Source organism: Cervus canadensis, chromosome 22 (assembly GCF_019320065.1).
Source record: "Cervus canadensis isolate Bull #8, Minnesota chromosome 22, ASM1932006v1, whole genome shotgun sequence".
Classification (NCBI taxonomy): Eukaryota; Metazoa; Chordata; class Mammalia; order Artiodactyla; family Cervidae; genus Cervus; species Cervus canadensis.
Genome location: NC_057407.1, coordinates 13,646,354 through 13,671,068, shown reverse-complemented (window position 1 = coordinate 13,671,068; position 24,715 = coordinate 13,646,354). Strand labels below are relative to the sequence as shown.

General features: G+C 43.4%; 1 pseudogene; it reads right to left on the bottom strand.

The window, feature by feature from the left end:
• Window positions 1-861: 861 nt before the first annotated feature.
• Window positions 862-955, bottom strand: LOC122425218 (annotated as a pseudogene).
• Between the last annotated feature and the right edge of the window lie 23,760 nt (window positions 956-24,715).

Below are 24,715 nucleotides of genomic sequence, written 5' to 3'. Positions count from 1 at the left end.
TGTTGTGGCTGTGTTAACCCTTTGTAGACCACTTGCAGCTTCTAAAACTCCACCTTAAAGAAGACTGTATTTCATTTCCTTGACTAGGCAGTAGAGGTGTGGCACTTGTCAGCTCTCCTGCCGGCTGGTGAATCTAGGTGCAATCTGGCATTCACGTGCGTGCACTTTACATAGAAACGCATCTGCCCACACTGATATCAGAATCAAGAAAGCATATTTCCTTGCTTACATTTTCTGATGCAGATTTTTCTCTTTTTCAGTGTCCTTGGGCTTAAAGCCTTCATAAAGCACTGTAATCTTAAGTCACAATGACAATGTGTATTTCCTCTTCAGATGTGAGAAATGAGAAAAAGCCATAGTCCTAGATTAATGCCATAGAGTTTAAAATGGAGTGTCTGTCCAAGTCTGAGATTTAGAGCAACATCTTTACCAAATCTCCAGTTTTCCCCTTGAAGAAAAATTTCCATTCTCTTAAGACCTGCTTATCATGTCAGAAGAAAATTTCTTTAGCTGCATCTCTCCTTTTATTTTGTCTTAATGATGTAGCAAAAACTAAATGTACTAATAAAAAATACCTGGATGTCATAGAAGCAGCACAAAAAGAGGACCAACAATCTAAGTTTTAAAAATTAAATTAAGACCTATGCTTTCTAGTTGTTTAGTTGCCAAATTGTGTCCTATTCCTTTGTACTTCATGGACTATAACCCACCAGGGTCCTCTCTCCTTGGGGTTTCACAGGTAAGAATACTGGAGTGGGTTGCCATTTCCTTTTCTAAGGGATCTTCCTGACCCAGAGGACAAACCCCCATCTTCTGCATTGGCAGGCAGATTCTTTACCACTGAGCCACCAGGGAAACCCCCAAAATATGAAATGCTTCACGAATACGTGTGTCATCTTTACACAGGGGCCACGCTAATCTTCCCATATACCTTCTAGGCTGTGAGAAATAGAGCTGTCTCCCTGTTTATGGAGTGTCTATCATGTGCCAGGCCCAGGGTCAGGCCCTGAAAACAAAACAGACTCGGTCCTAGCCTTCCTGGACTCACAGAGCCCAGGGGGAGACAGACTTGAGGTCACTAGTTGCTAATTAAATCATTCAGGGGGATACGGAAACATATCGGGAGAATCAAATCTAACCTGGGGCCTAGAAAGTTTCCTCAAGGAAGGAAGAACCCCAGTTGAGTTGAAAAGGAGAGAGCCAGGCAAGGAGCACTTGAAGCTTTGGAGAGCATGCGTGAGGACCAGAATTCAGGAGAGCCTGGTGGGATGGAAAAACCAAGAAGATTCCAGAATGACTGAAGGGGAAAGATAAGGAAGAGAGTGGTAACAGGTGACGTTAGAGAGATTCTAGCATATTACTGAACATGACTTTGCCAGGGAATCTACCCTCAGTGCTATAGACCACATAGAGAATGAGAACCATGAGAACAGGGACCAAGCTACCTTTTTTAAAAATTATATATTTATTATTTGGCTGCACCAAATAAATTTGCTGCACACGGGATCCTCTATCTTCATTTCGGTATGCAGATCTCTAGTTGTGGCATGTGGGATCTAGTTCCTTAACCAGGAATCGAACTCAGGCCCCTTGCATTGGGAGCACAGGGTCTTAGCCACTGGATCACCAGGAAAGTCCCTTGTTTGCCGAACTTGCTAGCCCAGGGCTAGCACATAGGAAGTTCTCATAAAACAGCATCTATTTCTACATTATTGTCTCAAATCTTCATGCGTAGTCATCTCCCTTTCTGTTTCCTTCCCTCTCTTCAAGCTAAATGTTGCTCTCATTTCTCCCGTTTTCCTCTTCCCAATTTGAAGGTCATGGATTCTACCTTCTGTATTCTTCCCTCTTCTTTCTTCTCATTTTGTTGTATAACATATTTAACAATTCCTTGCAGTGCCAAACAGAAGAGGGAAGTCATCCAGCTAGATTATAAAGGGGAAAAAATCCAGGATGCTCTTGCCTCTTAAACAAATATCTGTTTACGCCTAGGATAGCTCAAATCTGGGTAGGGCTAGTGGACATTTGCACAATCAACTGGCAAGATAAGAAGGACTTTCTAGTCGGGACTTTAAGAGACAGATAATTTATACCCGAAGGGAATGTTCTAATTCATCATTAAGTTCCTCCTCCTTGATTTCCATGCCACAGCTTTATCTGGTGCATGGACACTGTTATGTGCCCCGAGTGCCAAATTGGTCCCTCTGGGACTGGAAAAGCATTTTGGAAACCATGTTCACCGCTGCCATACACGCAGTTTTGATCTGTCAAAGCTCATCTCCCTACTGTGGCAGAAATCACCAATAACCTTGGCTTCTCAAAAAAAAATTGGCACAGTGTACTCTCCAGACACTCATGCATATGTTGCATTTTGTTTTGTTTTGTTTTCAAGTACTTTGGTTTCCAAGAGATCTTCTTGGAAACTTACTCAATAAGCAACTTATCCTGAAGTTGCATTTGAATTTGGTTATTTGAGTTCTTCAGCCTTCTGGGACAGTCACCCTTGGTTTAAATGTCTGACTGAGATGACTTACATTGTCTTCCCACTGTTGGTGACAGGTCGAAAGTTTTCCCCAATAGCTCAAGGACACATGTTCCTGAACCCTCTTGCTCTTTTTTTTTTTTTTAAGATTTTTTTTTTTAATGTGGACCATTGTTGAAGTTTTTATTGAATTTGTTATAATATTGCTTCTGTTGTATGTTTTGGTTTTTTGGCCAGGAGGCACATGGGATCTTAGTTCCTTGACCAAGGATCGAACCCACACCCTCTGCACTGGAAGGCCAAATATTAACCACCAGTCCACTATGGAAGTCCCCCCTTTGGCTCTTGAATTCCTGTCCAGAGCTCATGCCCCTAGCCCATTCTGGTCAAATGCAAGCAAAGCCACGTCCCTTTCGTTTCCCCAGTGCCACCAATCAAGGCTCTGTGTGTGACTGGCTGTATATTAATAAAATCTGGAGTCAACAGAAAGTAATTGCAGCATAGGGCAGGGGCTGAACACTGGACATGGATATTTCCCCCAAACCCACTGACTGTCCCTTGGCCAAGACTGTCTCTTCCTCGCTGTAGTCTCTTTGGGCCCTTGGGTCACTGGCCCCTTTTCTCCAAGAGCTTTTTTCTCTTTCTTTTTCTCCAGATGGATTCCAATATTACCCTGTCATTCAAAAAGCAACTAGAGACATGTTATCTTCTCAAATAGCAATTATTTCCTCCCTGTTGTACTTTTACTGGAGACCCTTCAAGAACAGGATTCTGCCTTTAAAAGTCAAAACCTACAAGTTCTGTTTCAAAATTCAACAGCTCCCTTAGGTTTGAATCTTCCTGCACCTCCATTTCTCTTGTGTGCATGCTAAGTCTCTTCAGCCGTGTCTGACTTTTTGTGATTGTATGGACTGTAGCCCTCCAGGCTCCTCTGTCCATGGGATTCTCAGGTAACAATACTTGAGTGGATTGCCATTTCCTCCTCCAGGCGATCTTCCTGACCCAGGGATCGAACCTGTGTCTCCTGCATTGCAGGTGGGTTTTTTACCACTAGCGCCACCTGGGAAGCCCCTCCATCCCTTACCCTTTGAGAATGCTATTTCTAGTAGAAATGGCCCTAAAACTGCTATTTTATGAGAACTTTCTATATTCTTAGCCATGTGCTTAACAAGTCTTAGTTGATTTCATCTTTATAATGGCCCTATATGATTGGCTCAGTCTCTCTATTTTACGGATGATAATCGTAATAAAGCTAAGTGTTTGTTTTTTTTTTAACTTATATATTGTGCAAGTTTATCTCTCACAGTTCTGGAGACTAGAAAGTCCAAGATCAAGGCACCAGCAGATTTGGTGTTTAGTGAGGGCCCCCTCCTGGTTCATAGATGTCTTTTCACTGTATTCATGGAGCTAAGATGTATTGAGTGCCTGCTATGCCTGCAGTTCTGTGCTAAGCACTTTGCACAGATCACCTTGCTGAATCCTCACAGCTCTATGAAGTTGGGATCATTACCATCCCCATTTCACAGATGAGGAAACTGAGGTTCAGGGAGGAGAAATGATGGTTGTCAGCAGCATCCAAACAAGAATGGAACCCAGGTCCCCATGACTCCAAAGCCTGTGATTTTTTTTACTACACCATAAGGCTTCAGTTTGACTGAGCCCTAAGAGTTGGAGAAAAATCCCTTTGAAGACCATGAGCAAAGAGCTTCCTGAAGCAGTGTTGAGCCAGCCCAGGGTGTTCCACAGAACAGATCTTCAGTAATTAGTTGTCAAATGAATGAGGGAGACTGGTTCTGGATTCTCTCTGCGGAGACTCCTGGGAGAACACTGCTTGGTGAAGGGGGCTGGATCTTCTCTAAATTATCATTTGGTTTCCCCTGAGGTGGTTCAGTAGAGGGAGTGCCCATCGATTAAGAAGAAACCTCCATGCTGAGAGTGCAGCATTAAATTTTCATGGGAGAAAGGGGGAAAAAGAGGAACTGTGGCTAGAAGAAACTAGGCTTTTTTCCAACAAAGCTTATGCTCTAATCATCCTTGATTTCCTTGGAACTTTGAAAGGCTGGTTGGCCTGTGGTGTGATGAGAGTCTGCGCTGCCGCTGAGAGACATGGGAACACCTAGTTCTCTCCAGGCTGCGAACAGGACCTGCCTTTTCCCTCCTCCATCTCCACGTGTGCCAGGAAGCTAACATCCAAAGAGGTCAGAGGAGCACTGGCCTGGGACTGAAGGGAGAAGGAGGTAATTCTTCTGGAACCTGAGACTGAAGAAATGAGGTCTCCGGCGTCTCTAATTCTAGGAGTGAGGCTCCTAGAGGGAGCACTGGATGTTCTGCTCAGACCCATGTCCTGGAGAAAGGTGTCCTTGTCAGGAAGGTATATGGAAAGGGACAGGAGAGACCAACATCACCTTTGCCCCACGCTGTTGCCAAGGCTACACCTCCTTGCCCTTCAGATGGGCAAAAGAGAAGGAACAATGATAATACCCAGTACTGGAGAGAGAGTAGAAGCCTGGGCTTTGGGGAGGATAAATACCAGAAGTCAGGCTAGTAAGGTGTGTCACAGATCTTCAGAAGCATGCATTTCTTTGGACCCAGCAGTTCCACTTCTAGGAATTTATCCAAAGGAAATAATTTTAAATGTGTAATATTTTCACTGTAAGGATGTTCATTTCACTCAGTGTTTTTACAATGGCCTAAAACTCTATTTGACCTAAATGTCCATCAACAGGAAATTAGTTCAATTAATTTTCGTTCATCTCTGCAACGAAATACTCAGCAGTCATTAAAACAATAATGTACAACTCTGTTGACAAAGAAAGACATGACCCAATGTTAAAGTGGATTAAATCAGGATGGTTCTCTGTGTGTTTTCTGTCATGTATGTCTCTTGGTGACCCCCCATGGACTGTGGCCCACCAGGCTTCTCTGTCAATATGATTTCCCAGGCAAGATTACTGGAGTGGCTTCCCCTTTCCTTCTCCAAGGGATCTTCCCCACTCAGGGAGTGAACCTGCGTCTCCTGCATTGCAGGCAGATCTTAACCACCGCACCACCTGGGAAGCTCCATGTGTGTTAGCAGTGATTATTCTTAGTGGTAGGATTATGAGAGTTTGCTTCTTTATATATGTGTTTATCCCATATAAGTTTTGTGAGAACAGAAAAATTATGATCAGGAAAAAAATCAATAATGATTTTTCTATTTCTTTAAAAAGACTACTTATCAAGAAACCTGAGGACAAAAACCAATCTAGGAAGTTCCCATATAACCTAAAGGATAGAAATCAGTTGGCTGCTGAACATGCAATTTGAACTGAGTTCACACGTCTGCTCTTAAACAGGAAAGCTTCCTCTTTTCCACCAGACCAGCCAGCCAGCATGAATTATGGGCAGGGGTCCGTGATTTCCCACCTTTCTGCCTGGAGGCCTGGCTCAAGGGTACAGTTCACCTATTTCTCAGTGTTACACCCTCCACAAAGCCATCCATCCTTTAAGGATTTACTGAGCACTCATCCTGTGCCAGGCGCTGAGCTGAGCATCTGGGACTCAGAGGACAGGAAGATACAGTCCCGTGATTAGAAGAGAAGCCTTTCTTCAGTGTGAGCGTTCCCCCCTGGCTCCTGCTACCATATGATCTACATCTCTTGGGGCAGCTTCCCGTCCCACCTTGTTTTACCCTTGTCTTCTGCTTCAGATCCTCTTTCAATCAGGCCATCTGTCCCTTAAGGGCTGCTTCTGAAACTCCCGCAGCACGTAGGAGAGTGAATGGCACATAGCAGAAGCTCAATAAATATTTATGGAATGAAAGACTGGACCAGAAAAGCATATTTCCTCTATTTAGATTTATGTGAGTCTGATGTCTGATACCCTGGGTCAGTTAGACTTCTTCTCAGTTTTAAATGACAAAAAAAAACCAATCCAAATCATCTTAAGCAAAAGGGGAGATTCATTGTCTATCACAGCATGATGTTTCTAAGCATAGCTTTGGCTGAGTCCAAAGCTCAAAAGTCTTGGTCTTCCACTGCTTCTCAGCCCCGTCTTATCCTTGTTGGCTCCATGCTCAGACGAACTCTTCTCTTGTGAACCACGATGGCTCCTAGCAGCTCCAGCCTCTCACAGATTCTAGTCCAAGGGGAAAAATGAAAGAGTACCTCTCTTTTGAAACCCAAGCAGAAATCTCCAGATTGGATGATGGGACTTGACTGGTTGACTTGGGTCATGTCTTCATCCTGCATCAGTCCTTGAGCTGGGGGATACTGTGTCCTCATTGACAGGCCTGGGTCACACGTCTGTGCCTGCGGCCACTCCTGCACCTTAGAAATGGGGCGGAGGTGGCTCTCTCCCCTAAATACAATGTGCTATTACCAGAATAAGGGAGGGTGAATTGGGGGAATGAAAAAATCATGATCATTAAGCTTCCCCTCCTAGCAGAAAGCACATCTTGCCTGTTTCTTGAGCCCAAGTCAAGTCATTCCCTTTTTAGCACAAACATCTTTGTTTTCTCCCCCTGCTTAAGCAGTAGAAATACATCAAGTCCACATAAGGGAGACAGAACTGTTTCAAACCGAACCTCCTCACTTCAGCCAGGGGTTGCCCATGGATCTAGGTTGGCATCTCCCAGGGTCATTCTCCATCAACCCCAGCAGCATGTGGGGTCACCTTGGTTGAGGAGAGCTTTATTTTTTATTATTATTATTTTTCAAAATCAAACTTGTTTTTTAATTATACAAAATTTAAAGCTTTTTACTTTGAAATTATTTAGTTTCCATAAATATCACAAGAATGGCCCAGAGAGTTCCTGAATACCCAGCTCACCCTGTTAAAGGGAAAACGTTACTTGCTCAGTTGTGTCCAACTCTTTGCCACCCCATGGACTGTAACCACCAAGCTTCTCTGTCCATGGGATTCTCCAGGCAAGAATACTGGACTGGGTTGCCATGTCCTCCTCCTGAAGATCTTCTCGACCCAGGAATCAAACCTGGGTCTCCCACACTGCAAGCAGATTCTTCACCATCTGAGCCACCCAGGAAATATATATATATGAAATGATATAACTGCTCCTCAGCTTTTCCTTATCATTCATGACCTTCAGAAGAGGCTTTTAAAAGCAGATGTCTGCATGTGCCCCTGCCCCAGTTCTAATTCAAGTGGACTGGGAGGGGGGTGTCTCGATGTCATCCAAGCACCACCTCCACTGTGAATTGTAGCGCAACTGAGGAGAGACGTCCTCGGTTTTATATTCAGACAGCACCGAGAGTAGGACCCTGCCCTACTGCCTATGACCCAAGTCGTAAGTGGACAAGCTAACTCATCTCTCTGAGCCTCACCTTCCTTTTCTATGAAATGGAAACGGTTTTAAAAAAAAGTTTTCAACCAAGTAAATTTTAAAGGTCTCATTGTCTATATTGAATGATTCATGACTCAGTCACCATCTCATGTAACAAGTAGAGAGACTCAAAGGTGTACAAAATGAAAAGTCTCTATAGGCAGAAGGAGGAAAACAGTGGATTGTTTCCAGGCTTAGGAAACCTACCTATGGAGGACAGAAGGGGACTATGTGGCAGATTACCTTATTGGTACTGACCAGAGAAGTTTAGACTGAAGCGGGGAGGATGTTAGGTTAGTTTAGGTTAGAATGCAGTCAGGTATTAAGTCTTAGTCTGCTGTTGTGGCGCTTAGCACAAGTGACTCCATTTTAGGCCTGTTGTTTCCTTTTCAAAGCAGAATGATAACCCCTAGTTTGCAAGGATGCAGTAAGGATTAAATAAGATAAGGCAGACAAAATTCTGGCACTAATAGGTGCTTAAAAATTCTTAGATTGTAGGCTCCAAACAAGATTGCCAGGGGGCATTTATTACTCATCAGTGCAGAAGCAAACCTTACTCGGTTCCCAAATAATGTGTTTTTCAGATGCCAGCCACTCATTCTTTGCCTCACCAAGGAAGATCAGTTTGTCAGGATGCTTAATTTAAGAAATCCCTCTTAATAGTATCATAATGTGAAAGGATTTTTTTTTTTTTAAAGTGAGTGTGTGTCATGCTCAGATAGCATGAAGTACAAAAGAGACATGCATATGCAAATTACCCTTACAAAAGAGGTACTCCAAAGACACTTTCTGAATAATGGCGAGAAGGTTGGCTACCCAAGCACCAAAATCTGTCTCGGAAACGTCCAACATTTATTTTATATATTGTTGACATTATATGAAAGGAAAGGTCACAGGTGAAATGTAAAGAGTCTTTTTTTTTTTTTTTTAGTATTTGAGACTGTGTTGGATGAACAGCCTCCCTCCAGGAGAGGAGTATCTAGGAGGGTTTAAATGTCACTAACAGTCTCAAAATTATTGCAGTGGATTTGCAGCAAAAGGGTTATAAAGGGCCTTTTTCATTAAAAATGTTCTTTGATCTTCAGTTGTAGCTTTGGCGGCGTTATTGGCAAGAGAGCCATGGTCGGGGAAGGTGTCTCAGAAGATGGTGGGGGGACAATGTTGGGGAGGCATTTGTGGCAGATTGTACATGAAAGAACTTTCTGCTCAAAGAGAAAGTGCCGACCAGCCAATTGAGTGCACGTGTAGTCATTTCATTAATTTCTATACCGACAGGAGATTGAGAAGAATGCTTTACAGCACTCTCCCCTACAAGAAAACCAGCTTAAAAACACTCTTGGACACCACCTCAGCCTTACAGACTGCACCTGTTTACTCATCCCAGGCCGCAGGGCGTGAGGCAGGTCTAAGGCCCTGAGCATAAGCCATCCTCACAGTTCCTCAACCATAGGGCGTGTAAAAGATGGAAGACCCCTCACATAGGATCCTTTATGTAAAAGCATCCAGTCCAGTGCTGGGCATAACTGAGGTCCCAGATCAATACTGCAGAGAGAGGTCTGAATCTGAAGTAAATATCATGTTACTTTATTTTCCTAATGAAATTAAATCTTACTCCACGTTCCCACTCACCAGGATGAATCTTTCCCCCAGCACTCTCCTCCCACCAGTGCTATTTGATGGTGCAGACCATATTGGTTCTGGAACATTCAAGGTGGGCCTCTGGCCTTCGGTCTCTGTGGTCACTGCTGCTACTCAGGGCCAGGCCAGTATGGTCCTTGGAGGCAGAGGCTCTTCCCCTCCTCCATCCAGGCTGAGGATCCTATCACAGTGCCTGGGGCAGGGTTGGGGGGTGGGGAGGAGAGCACCAGTCTTCCAGGACCACCATGTGGCCATTCCTCTCTGCAAATCTGTCATTGCCACTACATCCTCCAGGGTGTCAAGGGCAAGCTTCCCACTGACACATTCCTCTGCTGTAACTTGCAATGGAAAGCTCTTTACCTGGTCAGCCTTTCATTCCACATTTAATCCAGGTCTCCTAACTTTCCCACCAAACCTCTCATCCCTGCCAAGCCCAAAGATGCCAGAGAGCCCTTTGTCTTCCTATGTCCTGCATCCTTGCCTGCAGGTAACCAAAGTCAGGACAAGCAAGCAGCACCGCTGGAACCTGTCTGCTGGCCACCTTCCAGGAACTGATGACCCTGGAATTTAGCCAGACTGCAGAAGAGGCTCAGACTCAGCCCTGAGTTCTGAGGTTCCTGCTGGGGCTAGTTAGTTGCAGGGGTTCTCCTCCCTAGAGACCACCTTAAGTATTGGCTGAGAGGATGGCAGACATGGGACCAGAAGAGCAGGCTCCATGCAGGATCTCAGACCATAGGCTTTGCACTAATAGAGGCGGGATTCACATTTACAGAGCACAACCACATGCCAAGCACGGGGTTGAGCCCTCATCCTCACAAACACCTCATGATGTCAGTGCTATTTTTACCCCATTTTGATGTAAAATGAGGTAAAATTATTTTTTACCTAGAGAAGAAGGAGTTTTATGAATATTTCACATCCTTTTCCCAATCCAGTAAAACTCTGCTTAAATAGCATTATTTTTTTCACCTTAAAAAAGAAATAGGTATTATAAACACATAATCTTAAAAAATGGAACCAATAAAAAAGATCTTTGTGTAAAATGTCCCTCTCCCATCCCCTGGCCCCAGCCCCAATATCAACTGAGTACTTTCAAGATGTCCGGCCCGCTGCTAAACTTTTTTTGTTTTTTTAATATTTTTTTATTTTGGCTGTGCTGGGTCTCGGTTTCAACACGTGATATCTTTAGTTGTGGCATGCAAACTCTTAGTTGTGGTGTGTGGAATCTAGTTCCCTGACCAGGGACCAAATCCAGGCCACCTGCATTGGGAGCTTGGAGTCTTAGCCACTGGACTACCAGGAGTGTCCCTAAGCTTCTTACATTCTCCATTTAATCTTCAAAACAACTCTAAGTGGCAAGTGGTATCATTCATATCTCCATTTAAGGTGATGACATGGAGGCTACGATGGTAAGGACAGACCAGGACACCAAACCTAACTGTTGGTCTCCAAAGCCCACCCCCTCGACCTTGTCTGCACGCCTGGCCCCTCCCACTTGAGCCAGGACTTTTCCACTGCAGATTCTGTTTGCAAAGTTACCCCTAAGCCTCAAAGTCACTTGGCTTCCATGGGTTTATTTCAGGTATGAAAGCAGCTGGTTTCCCAGTGCACCAAAAAGGTACCACCACTCCTCACTCAACAGCATTCCCAGGCTTTCCTGTCCACTGCTCTGGGGAAGATTTTGGTCTGCAGTGATAACCGGGGTCTTGTTTTAAAGCTCGCTCCCACTTTGCTACCTCTACCCACTCCAACAGCCCAGGTGTGGATTTGGGAGATCGGAAGAGGCCAGTTGATTAATAGTCTCCGGGATATCACAACTAATTCCATCCCATCCCTCTGGGTAGAGGGGCCAGCAGGTGGAACGCCTTACATCCCTCCAGTTCACAGTTGGCAGAGTAGAGATGGGGTTTCAGCATTGTCTTCTCGGTAGGGGTGAGAGGAAGTGTGGAATCGTTTCCCCACAAAGCCCAGATCATCCGTATGCCATCTGCCTTTAACAGCAAGCGCCCAAGCACCGAGGGCTCCTGTAGTGTGCTTAGACAGTGTCTCAGGCGAGCGAGGAGAGGGAGAGAGAGAAAGAAAAGGAGCATCTTGACTGCTCCATATTAATTAAATTGTAAAGAGTCAAATAGGAATACAGTAATGATAATAGGCCTGTGGGTGAATCAAGTGTATCTGCCTCTTAGGAACAGGCTGGGAAACTTTTGCTGGGAGGAAATTGTATTAATAAATGGGTGACAAATACAGAATAGCTTCCAGCCTGCAGGCCATGCTGACTTGCTGGTGGAACTGAGTGTGACTCATGTGTTTGCCAATAATGCTCCTTGGGGAAGGCCGCCTTCTCCCAGTGCCTAAGGGCAGTGGGGTGCTGGCAAATGTTTCACAGCCAACTCTTGGAGGGCGGAAGCCTTTATTTGTAACATCTGCTGATTTCTGAGTTATAAATATTCCCACCATGCCTGATTTCAAGCTACCAACATGAAGTCACTGAACACAGAGTTGGAAAGATCTGTGCATACCAGTGTATATCTCAAATAGATGCAGATAACCTCAAGAGCATGGCTATGGGTAAAATGTATAAGATAACTAGAAAGTGATGAGATTCAAGTATTTATTATCTTTGTTTTTAATATAACATTTAATTGCAAGTAGTTATAATTTGATGTTTAATAATTGCTTAATAACTGCTTAATAACTAAATGCTTTATAAGTAAAACTTAATAAATAAATGCTTAATAACTACCTCGTGTTGTTTAGTCACTAAATCGTGTCCAACTCTTTTGTGACCCCATTGACTGCAGCCTTCCAGGCTCCTCTGTCCATGGGATTTCCCAGACAAGAATACCAGAATGGGTTGCCATTTCCTCCTCCAGGAGATCTTCCCACTCAAGGATCCAAACCCACGTCTCCTGCATTGGCAAGCAGTTTCTTTACCACTGCACCACCAGGGAAGCCCAATTGCCTTATAGAATTCCCCAAAATCTAACAAATCAGCTCTGACAAGACAATATGAGCCAGCCCAGCACCCCACTAGCAGGTCAGGAAAAGCAATTGTATTTGAGCTGCAGCTATTTCCAAGAAGAGTAGACATGAATTATCCTAGAGATGGGGGTTTAGCATAAAGAAGTCCTCAAGCAGGACTTCCCTTGTAGTCCCCTTTGAGTAGTTAAGACTCCACGTTTCCAGTACAGGGGCCATGGGTTCATCCCTGGTGGGGGAACTGAGATCCAGCATAGCATGGCCAAAAAAAAATGTCCTTAACAAATGGTTTTTGGAACAGCAGTGGATCAATGCAGAGCCTGAGACAAAGACTACTTCAGCTTACAAAGACCAGAAGAGTTAGTTCTGACTTTCCAGGAGTCTCTCTGCCAGAGTAGAAATGATATGATCATGTGAAAGACAGATCTCATTTATTTGAACTTTTTCCCATGTGCCACCATTTCAGAGATGGAAACAGTGATGCCCAGAGGGTCTAGAGATTTCCCCACAAATCACATAGTAAATGGTTGAGCCAAGTAGAAGTCCAGATTCTTTAAGTCTTACTATTTTCTATCTCACCAGCTGTACGGTCAGGCCACCCAAGGTGGGTATTCTCTTGCTTACTGTACATCCCCTGCCTGCTTCACCTACACCCTCCTCACCTGATTGACCTTGCTACATACTTGCCCTGACCCTCACTAACAGGTGGGCTGGTGATTGTTCTCTTTTAAATTTTTATTTATTTATTTATGTTTGGCTGCACTGGGTTGTTTTTATTGCCGTACACCGGCTTTCTCTAGTTGCCTGAACGGGGCTACTCTTCGTTGCACTGTGTGGGCTTCTCATTGAGGTGGCTTCTCTTTTTGTGGAGCACAGGCTCTAGGGGGTGGGGTTCAGTAGCTGTGATTCGCCAGCTTGGTTGCTCTTCAGCATATGGGACTTCCTTAGACCAGGGATCGAACCCATGTCTCCTGCATAGGCAGGGGGATTCTTTACCACTGGACCACCAGGGAAGTCCTGGTGATTGCTCTAACCTTTAAATCAAAACACCAGCACCAGGATAACTTATCACAGGGGCCCTTGAGGGGCGTGTTCCTCCGCTGGTTTCCTAGCAACCAATGAACCAATCAGACGCCAGGTCACTTCCGCCTATAACCAGTAACCTTGGCTTGCAGGGTGTGAAGATGGCCGCTGTGTCCATGCTGCCGTGTCCAGAGGCCCCCGTTCACCACACACAGTGGGTTATCACTCCAGGACCTTGCTTCACACAAGTAAGCTCCCTCTATCCATGAACCTTTGATGTCTCTGTCACTGACACCAGGCTGTTTCTTCAGTCTTCAAGCTGACAGCTACAGGGCGTGTTGGCCTGCAAGGTGCGTCCAAACGATTGGTGAAGCAGCTGGGAGTCTGAGGAGACTCCCAAGAGTGCCGAGACTTTGGGAAGTAAGGACGGGGAAGCTATGGGGGCCTGAAAGTTAGGGATGTGATCCTGAGGTGGCTGTCGGTTAGCATTTGGGGCGCAGAAGTTGCGGGGGTGATCCTGCGGTGGTTGTCCACTAGTATGTGAGACTCTGTGGTGGCTGTCCTTGGTGAATGGCGGCCGCCACGAGAGTACAGCGAACTAAGGCTTTTGTGGTGCTATTGGCCACAATTACAGTGAGAAAAAAAAGTAAAATTGTAAGGCAGCAGCCACATCTGTGGACTGGCCACTGCTTTTTGTTTGTTTGTTTTCTTTTAAAAGTAAAAAATAAAAATGTAACCATTTTATTAATTATGTTATATTAACGTATTTATTAATCTTGTATTTTTCCCTTTTTCTTAAATTTGAGAGTATTTTCAGAATTTTACTTTTTAAAAATTAATATATAATTGATTTGTAAATGTTTTCAGGTATATAGCAGTAATTCAGTTATAAATGTATATACATATATGTATATAAAATGTATTTTTTTAATATTCTTTTCCATTAGGTTATTATAAGATATTGAATATAGTTCTCTGTGTTATATATAGTAGAATCTTTTTGTTTGTTTATTTTATATACAGTAGTTTGTGTCTCTAATCCCACGACCCAGATAATCACTATGGTGTGATAACTTACCTAGAGCCAGACATCATGGAATGTGAAGTCAAGTGGGCCTTATGAAGTATCACTACCAACAAAGCTAGTGGAGGTGATGGGATTCCAGTTGAGCTATTTCAAATCCTAAAAGATGATGCTGTGAAGGTGCTGCACTCAATATGCCAGCAAATTTGGAAAACTCAGCAGTGGCCACAGGACTGGAAAAGGTCAGTTTTCATTCCAATCCCTAAGAAAGGCATGCTGAAGAATGCTCAAACTACTGCACAATTATACTCATCTCACATGCTAGCAAAGTAATGTTGAAAATTCTCCAAGCCAGGCTTCAACAGTACGTGAACCATGAGCTTCCAGATGCTCAAGCTGGATTTAGAAAAGGCAGAGGAACCAGAGATCAAATTGCCAACATCCATTGGATCATTGAAAAAGTCAGAGAGTTTCAGAAAAACATCTACTTCTGCTTTATTCACTATGCCAAAGCCTTTGACTGTGTGGATCACCACAAACTGTGAAAAATTCTTCAAAAGATGGGGATAGCAGACCACCTAACCTGCCTCCTGAGAAATCTGTATGCAGGTCAAGGAACAACAGTTAGAACTGGACATGGAACAACAGACTGGTTCCAAATCTGGAAAGGAGAACATCAAGGCTGCATATTGTCACCCTGCTTATTTAACTTATATGCACTGTACATCATGAGAAGTGCTGGACTGGATGAAGCACAAGCTGGAATCAAGATTGCTGAAAGAAATATCAATAACCTCAGATATGCAGATGACACCACCCTTATGGCAGAAAGCAAAGAAGATCTAAAGAGCCTCTTGATGAAAGTGAAAGAGGAGAGTGAAAAAGTTGGGTTAAAACTCAACATTCAGAAAACTAAGATCATGGCATCCAGTCCCAACAGTTCATGGTAAATAGGTGGGGAAACAGTGGAAACAGTTACAGACTTTATCTTTTGGGGCTCCAAAATCACTGCAGATGGTGATTGCAGCCGTGAAATTAAAAGACGCTTGCTCCTTAGAAGAAAAGCTATGACCAACCTAGACAGCTTATTAAAAAGTAGAGACATTACTTTTCGGACAAAGGTCTGTCTAGTCAAAGCAATGGTGTTTCCTGTAACCATATATGGATATGAGAGTTGGACTATAAAGAAAGCTGAACGCCAAAGAATTAATGCTTTTGAGCTGTGGTGTTGGAGAAGACTCTTGAGAATTCCTTGGACAGCAAGCAGATCCAATCAGTCAATCCTAAAGGAAATCAGTCCTGAATATTCACTGAAAGAACTGATGCTGAAACTGAAACTCCAATAATTTGGCTACCTGATGCAAAGAACTGACTCATTTGAAAAGACCCTGATGCTGGGAAAGATTGAAGGCAGGAGGAGAAGGGGACGACAGAGGATGAGATGGTTGGATGGTATCACTGACTCAATGGACATGAGTTTGAGTAAACTCCAGGAGTTGGTGATGGACAAGGAGGCCTGGCATGCTGCAGTCCATGGGGTTGCAAAGAGTCGGACAAGACCAAGAAACTGAACTGAACTGAATGTATTTCTTATAAATATGAGGTGTCTCAGCCTCCAAATGGTATTGCCACGATTGCTTTGTGAATGAGCGCTGTTTAACTAGTATAAAAGAAATTATGTGCTTAGGTGAATTCTCAGAAATATAAAAAAACTGGCCAGAATGAATTTCAGGTGATCAGGAAAATATTCAGTATGGAATCGATATCTGATATTGAAGCTAGCTGAAGCTTGCTGGTTTGATTAATGTAGACGTGTTTTTAGAGTTATCAGGGTTAAGTATAATATTGTTGTTGTACGTTGGTATACTAGCGATCAAATAAGACCTCATTATATCTGTTGCAGATTTGTCAGCAAGGAAAATAACTTGATAGGATGGAACTTTAAGCAAATGTTAAATGAGATTAGAGCTCTTAAAAAAGCTCTACTGCAGCCATGAAATTAAAAGACGCTTATTCCTTGGAAGAAAAGCTATGACCAAACTAGACAGTGTATTAAAAAGCAGAGACATTATTTTGCCAACAAAGGTCCATCTAATCAAAGCTATGGTTTTTCCAGTTGTCATGTATGGATGTAAGAGTTGGACTATACAGAAAGCAAAGCTGAGCACCAAAGAACTGATGCTTTTGAACTGTGGTGTTGGCAAAGACTCTTGAAATTCCCTCGGACTGCAAGGAGATCCAACCGGTCCATCCTAAAGGAAATCAGTCCTGAATATTCATTGGAAGGACTGATGCTGAAGCTGAAACTCCAATACTTTAGCCAGCTGATGCAAAGAACTGACTCATTTGAAAAGACCCTGATGCTGGGAAAGATAGAAAGCGGGAGGAGAAGGGGACAACAGAGGATGAGATGGTTGGATGGCATCACCAACTCAGTGGACATGAATTTGAGTAAACTCCTGTAGTTGGTGATGGATAGGGAGGCCTGGCATGCTGCAGTTCATGCGGTCGCAAAGAGTCAGACATGACTGAGCAATGAACTGAACTGAACTGATAGAAATTATTATATTTTGAGAATGTCTATCTAAAAAAATTAGTCTCTGGGGTAACTTGAAACTAAACTGTATTAAATGAGAATTCATTGACTGTTTGGGTCATTTCAAATAGGATAATATTGGAACATTAATTTCTGGGCACACGTAAGTTTACCTACCTTTGCCTTCTTAGGAGAGAAAGACTAAAACATAAGTTTTCCAATTGAAAATGCTGGTATGACAAGCAGTGCACAATTACTTGCTTCTTGGTTTTTGCCAGAGATTAAAGTTTTTAAGGATTAAGATTATAATCAGTCATAATTCTAGTTATTGTTACCAAGTTTCTTTATTGGTTACATTGTAATAAGATGTTTAACCAGTCAGTTTGTCTTTTTGTCATTTATAGACAGTTATGTTTGTTATCTGATACTCTTGCAAAAGTTCTTCATCTTCAAGAAGATTCATAGGAAGAACTTTTGACAAGTACAGGTCTCTGATAAATTTCAGATCATACTCCTGAACTGAGTAAGAAATTAAAGAATCCTAATGGAAAACCTTCGGAATTTTCCACAGTTTATTGTGATCCACACAGTAAAGGCTTTGGCGTAGTCAATAAAGCAGAAATAGATGTTTTTCTGGAACTCTCTTGCTTTTTCAATGATCCAGCGGATATTGGCAATTTGATCTCTGGTTCCTCTGCCTTTTCTAAATCCAGCTTGAACGTCTGGAAGTTCATGGTTCATGTATTGCTGAAGCCTGGCTTGGAGAATTTTGAGCATTACTTTACTAGCGTGTGAGATGAGTGTAATTGTGTGGTAGTTTGAGCATTCTTTGGCATTGCCTTTCTTTGGGATTGGAATGAAAACTGACCTTTTCCAGTCCTGTGGCCACTGCTGAGTTTTCCAAATTTGCTGGCATATTGAGTGCAGCACCTTCACAGCATCATCTTTCAGGATTTGAAATACCTCAACTGGAATTTCATCACATCCACTAGCTTTGTTCGTAGTGATGCTTTCTAAGGCCCACTTGACTTCACATTCCAGGATGTCTGGCTCTAGGTGAGTGATCACACCATTGTGATTATCTGGGTCATGAAGATCTTTTTTGTACAGTTCTTCTGTGTATTTTTGCCACCTCTTCTTAGTATCTTCTGCTTCTGTTAGGTCCATACCATTTCTGTCCTTTATTGAGCCCATCTTTGCATGAAATGTTCCCTTGGTATCTCTAATTTTCTTGAAGAGATCTCTAGTCTTTCCCATTCTGTTGTTTTCCTCTATTTCTTTGCATTGATCGCTGAGGAAGGCTTTCTTATCTCTCCTGGCTATTCTTTGGAACTCTGCATTCAAATGGGAATATCTTTCCTTTTCTCCTTTGCCTTTCTTCTTTTCACAGCTATTTGTAAGGCCTCCTCAGACAACCATTTTGCCTTTTTGCATTTCTTTTCCATGGGGATGGTCTTGCTCCCTGTCTCCTGTACAATGTCATGAACCTCCGTCCATAGTTCATCAGGCTCTGTGTCTATCAGATCTAGTCCCTTAAATCTATTTCTCACTTCCACTGTATAATCATAAGGGATTTGATTTAGGTCATACATGAATGGTCTAGTGGTTATCCCTACTCTCTTCAGTTTAAGTCTGAATTTGGCAATAAGGAGTTCATGATCTGAGCCACAGTCAGCTCCAGGTCTTGTAAGTGTCGTGCAGGGTGTGTAGGGGTTGGGGTGCATGGTCAGGCCACCCAGGATGGCTGCTCCCTTGCTCTCTGTATACGCCTGGCTCCACCAGAGCCTTCTTCACCTACCCTCTACTCACATGACTTCCAACATACTTGACCCTGTCCCAGCTCATTATTGTTCTAGCATAATATCAGAACATCTTCACTGAGATAGCTTATTTCCTGGTTTCGCTGGTAACTGATGAGCCAACCTGACATCAATTCCCACTGTCACTGTAAACCTCCTTTTCTCTGCCGGAGCGAAGACTGTCACCATGTCCTGCCCAGCATCTGCCGCAGTGGTTGGGGGTTGCTCCAGGACCTTGCTTCAGACACGTAAGATCTCCCTATCCATTAAACCACTGACGTCTCTGTCACTGACTCCGGGCTCTTTCTTTGGTCTTAAAGTTGGCAAGCACAGGGCTTGCAGGCTTGCGGGTACAGCACAGTACCTGTAACAGGTGTAAAGAGAAAGGACAGGAGGCTAGATAAAGAGAACAGAAGTTTCCATTAGTTGAGAACTTCCTGAATGCCAAGCCCTTGGTTGAACCTTTTGCATGTATTATCTCATTTAAGCTGTATCACAAGCATGATTATTGTTTTCATTGTACTGGTGAGAACTTCGAGGTTCAGAGAGACTGGGTAACTCGCCCAAGGTTGCATGGCTGGTCTAGCCTCACCTAGCCTGGGTCCGAGCCTTTGTGCTGTTAACAGCTTTTGAGAAATGGAAAAGCAAGAGCTGAATGACATGGAAGTGCCACCCTTAAGGAAGGCACGGGGTCTTGGAGGTGGCGTTCAGATTAGGTTAACGACAGTTGGATCCTAGGATGGCTGGAGAGCAGTGGCTGTGCTGCCAAGACAGATGGGTCAGAATCACGTTGCTGTCTCTCTCTCTCTCACAGCCAATCAAAGCTTGGCCACATGCATGTTTTTCTTCTTGATTTTTTTCTTTTCCTACCTTTTCCCCCCATTGGCTTCTCTCCTGCCCTTTCCCCAATACTGATGGATTCTCCTCATTTCTGAGCTAGAATGGTGGCCTCATGTGCAGAGCATCTTCTAGAAGGATGGCTCTTTCCCTCTTCCACTCTCACTTCTTTTTTCAGCCTGTGACTCCTTTGTTCTTCTGGTTGAAACTTAAATCCTGACTTGAGCATCCATCACATTGCCCGTCTGTATAGCCGGGCTCAGCACCTTTCATGGAAGCTCCCAGACCATCTTCCCTTTGCTACAATGACCCTCCTTTTTCCCTATCACTGGGAGCACGGGATTTCAACAACCCTTCTTGTCTCATCGTCAAATCCTTACTATTTACGAATCTTGGTGTGTTAGTGCTGATATGATGGTCAAAACAGCCTTGCATAAAATAAAGTTACTCCAGCGTTACTAAAGCGTTTAAGAGGGAAAATGTCCCCAGAGATATATCTTAGCACAAAAATCACTTTTCTGAATTTAAGAACTTTGCCAGGTCCTTGTGTCTGAAATAGAGCCATCCTTACCCAATGAGGCTGTGTGGTAGGCTGACCCCTTCTATGATCACATGTTGTTTTGGTGAAGAGGCTTTCATGACTCATGAATTTATGAGCCATGTCATGCAGGGCCAGCCAAGAGGGATGGAGCATAGTGAAGAGTTTTAACAAAACATGGTCCCCTGGAGGAGGAAATACTCCAGTATTCTCGCCTGGAGAACCCCGTGGTAGGCTGACAATTTAATCTGGTTCTGCCACCTCCCACCTCCCAGCAGTGTAGCCATAGAAAAGAAGCAGTTTCTCTGTGCTTAATTCTCTCATTTACTCAATGGGGTGATCACGTCTGCTCTGCAGGACTTTATGAGGACGTGAGGTGATGGCCAGCACAGAATGGGTTCTTTAGATCTGCTCTGGGGATGTTCCTGGAGCTCCCTGGTTAAGACTTTGCCTTCCAATGCAGCGGGTGCAGGTTCAACCCCTGCTGGAGGTGTAAGAATCCCACATGCCTCAGGGCCAAGAAACCAAAACATAAAACAAAAGCAGTATTGTAACAAATTCAATAAAAGACTTTAAAAATATTATCCACATTAGAAAAATCTTTAAAAAAATAGTTGCTCTGGGTACATTCTTATTCCCTAGTGACCCAGTGTTTTTTATTGAGGGCCCTATGTACTTTATGTTTTTAGGGCAACTTTACTTCTACTGTGTAACTTGGGCCTATAAACCCATCAGGGTCTGGTTATAGAGCATAAAATACATTGTAGCAACTATAGGCAGAAGGCGTTTAGTTCAAAGTATTATGTGGCCTACAGAAGCATTAGAGACTTGAAGAAAATGACTCTAGCTTAAGTTTTCTAAACTGGCAGAATTGGACCTTCCAAAAGTCTCCTGCCTTTTCTATGACAAGAAAGCATTGACTGATCCAGGAACTTCTGTTACAACTGTTGGCCCCATACCCATGCAATTACTACCATTGTCAGAGAGGCACCTAAGTCAGGAAGTCTCCATTGGTGCCTCCAACCCCACACCCTCACTGCCTGCTACAATCTGCAGCGCCAAAAATGGGTGCCCCGTCCACTACTTACCACCCCCCAGCTCTCCACCCCCCACAGCCCTGTCACTGTTAGTGTCAGGAGAAGCTGTAGAAACATGCCTCTGCCTCATTTTCTATCTCCTGATTCCCTCCTGAGCATATACGCTTAGCTGAAGTTGGAGCACCTCTGGAAATATAGATGCAAGGGAGTCTGGGAAATTCCATCTTCCCTCTTCAGCCTTTGCAGAACAGGAGACACTTACAACGGAGGCCAGAATTGATGCCAAGCACTTGCCTTCCATTTTTCACAAGAGCCTGACAAACGATTTCCTGATAGAAGTCCTGTGGTATGACTCGCTGGTCACTTTCTCTTTCCCTGGTGACTGCGCTGCCTGGTCTGGTATCTTAAGGAATCTCTGAGCACCACCTGCTTCTGAAAGCTGGCTGTTCCTGGGAGCACAGATTTCCCACAGGTCTCTTGGCTGAAAATTGATTTATGTCCCAAAAGTGGGGTCAGTGTCCTTTTTGCTTCTCCTTGCCACATCCAGACCACGTCTCTCTCAAAAATCCCAACTTGCCTCTCTGGGGGATGCTGCCCTTCTTGCCAACCTCAGGAGTACTATTTCTTCCCAGAGACATTCCAGATTTAACTGGATACTCAGGGTCACCCACAGAAGTACCTAGGGGGCTCCAGTCTCTTCCGGAGTCCTCTCAGCAGGGGGAGAAATGTTCACAGTCTCTGGGAGCCTTCCTATTCAGTGCAAGCTGCCAAACCAACGTCCCTCTCTGGGCACAGCCGTAAAGCTATCCACAAACAGAAGGATTTTTAGAAAGTGGAAATGTCAGTGGCTCAGGACTAGAAGAGGCTTTGGGGACCATCCAGTCTATTCTTCTCTTCTTTCAGAGAAGGGACATGAGGCCCCGAGAGGTAAGGGACTTACCCAAGGTCATACAGACAAGGTAATACTGCTTCCATGGCAAGGATGCCTTCAGTAAGTCAGCAGACTTACCAGGGGCCCACTTTGTATAGTGACTGTCTTTGGTCAGGCTTCCGAGAAGCAGAGCCTGAGAAGGGATTTATTTAAAAGAGTGATCTGAACCTGAATGGGGAGGAAGGAAGGAAATAGGATAAGGAAGGAGAAGTTTTAAACAAGTCTGTAGTTTCCAGTGACATCTAACCATAGCTTGATCCTGCGGAGAGATCTAGACCGCACACTGCCTTACGGAACTTGAACCCCCTTAGACAAGGGTGTTATTCTTTTATATTTCTGCACCAGCTAGTTATTAGTTATGGGCTCATCCAGTGTGGGGGCCATTATTCTCAGGTACTTCCAGGCAAATCGGCTCTAGTCTCTGAAGAGCAGTGTTCCCAGCTAGGCATCAGGAGTGAACTGTTAAAAAGAGCACCTCCAGCAGTTGGGTGGGTGGGTACCCTGAATGGTAAGAAGGGCCGCTGGAGGTCTAGGTGGGGCACCAAGGTGGCTGCTACTGGCCTTCAGACGAAGTTCTCTGGATCCCAGCCTAACAACTGGGATTCAGTGTCTGCTCTGTGATCCCAAACAAGTCACTAAACCTCTCTGAGCTTCAGGTGCCAAATCTGAAAATTAGAAAAAGAATCTTTCCTCTTAGGGTTGTTTTGAGCATTCAGTGAGCTTATGCATGTGCCAAACTACTTAGTCCAGTGACTGCATTCAGTATTATTGTAATTATCAGTACTTTTTATTAATTACAGCAATATAATTATCATATTAAATTAAATATATAATAATTAGAGTAGCATAATTATTGTAAGCAATTACAATGATGATAAAAATTGACAACCCGAACAGCAGAGCTGTATGAGGTCACCATCTACCACTTACCATCCAGGGCACATGGGAATGCATTGTCCACATCTCAACAACAAAATCAGGATCATCCAAGGAGTGGCATTATTTTTATCCGTAGTATGAATGTAAATGTGTGCTTTTGGTGCTCCCATCACACCACTGAGATAATTAACCAGAAGCAATTACAGTGCACTTGGCAAATTGCAGCTTTGCCCTCTTTGCAAGGGACATGTTTTATTTATACTTCCTCCCTTGTGTCCTGCTGATTGATCACATTCCAAGTCCAGTATTTAAAGGTGAGATGCTGACATGGACTTCACCTGAGTTTCCCTCAAGGTTCTCACACACCGGGCCCAGGCAGGAAATTTCCTTGTGTCTTTTCCGACGCAGCCATCTCTCTGACAATCAGCACATCTGGGCAGATCCCAGTGCCCCCACCCCAGGGACAATTGCTGAGTCCTCCTTTATTGAATGTCACCAGTGAATCAGTGAAACACCATGAGCTAGACACCTCATCTCCCCAGCTTAGTCGTCTCCAATTTCAAACCACAGTGAGCCAACTCACTTTTAGAACATTGAACTCACTGAAGCCTTTCAAAGCTGGACGTGGAAAGTGGAGATCCCACTAATGCTATTTCTGATAATCAGTCTGGAGGACAAAATCTGGCATGTGGATTTATGCTGAGATGGTCATCTGAGCTTTACTTACAAAGCAAGAGGGGAAGGGGATGAAATGTCTTAATCTAAGATTAGAAATGGTATTTTCAGACATAAGAGAGTAGGCAGACACTAAGACAATGTAACAAAGAGTGTTTAAAATACATGGGAAAATAAAATAAAATACTTGGGGAAAATATTAACCAAATAGCTCTTCTGTACAAAGTGGATTTCTTCTATATATTACCTCCATGACCATTTGTGTTAGTGTTTTTATTGATGTTTGATATTAATTATTTGAAATCTAGTGAGTTACTAGCATTCTAGTAAATAATATTCTTCATGTATATTAAACATTTGAAAAAACTCTTTAATTTTTTAACACCTACATTTTTTTCATTAGATGAAACAGGAAAATACTACCCACAGGAAACGATGTATCATGACTATATTATTTCTCATCGTGATTTATATCCATGGTGATCTCTTTTCTCATAGAAAAAAGGAGATTCCTCAGGTGACATTAACCAAGGGAAAAAGGGATATGGGACGAACTTTCCTCCTAAACAATCCCATGAGATCTGCCACAATAATGTGGGAAGTTTTCATTTAACTACCTGGTATTGCCAGCAGTTGGTACATCCTCTCCAGGCCCTGGCCTCCACATTCTAAACACCTCCTGTAGGTGTCAACTCTAAAGCACCATCCTATTACTCTATAAGAAAATACTTAAAACAGAGATTAATAAGAACTGACTTTATGTTTTGAACATTAAATTTCATCTTGATATACAGGCATCTAATCTCTTTAAAATTAGCTTCAGTTGCTCAGTTTTTATTTAGAAATTATTTATTGAGCACTTTACACATTTCAGACTCTGTGTTAGGCCCAAGAAATAAAATGGTGAGTTAATCTCTGCCCTGAAGGAACAGAGATTAGTAAGGAAATTAAAAAGGTAGCCAAGAAAGGGAAAAAAGACACTATTCACTAAAGGCTAAACACTAACAGTGCTAGCAA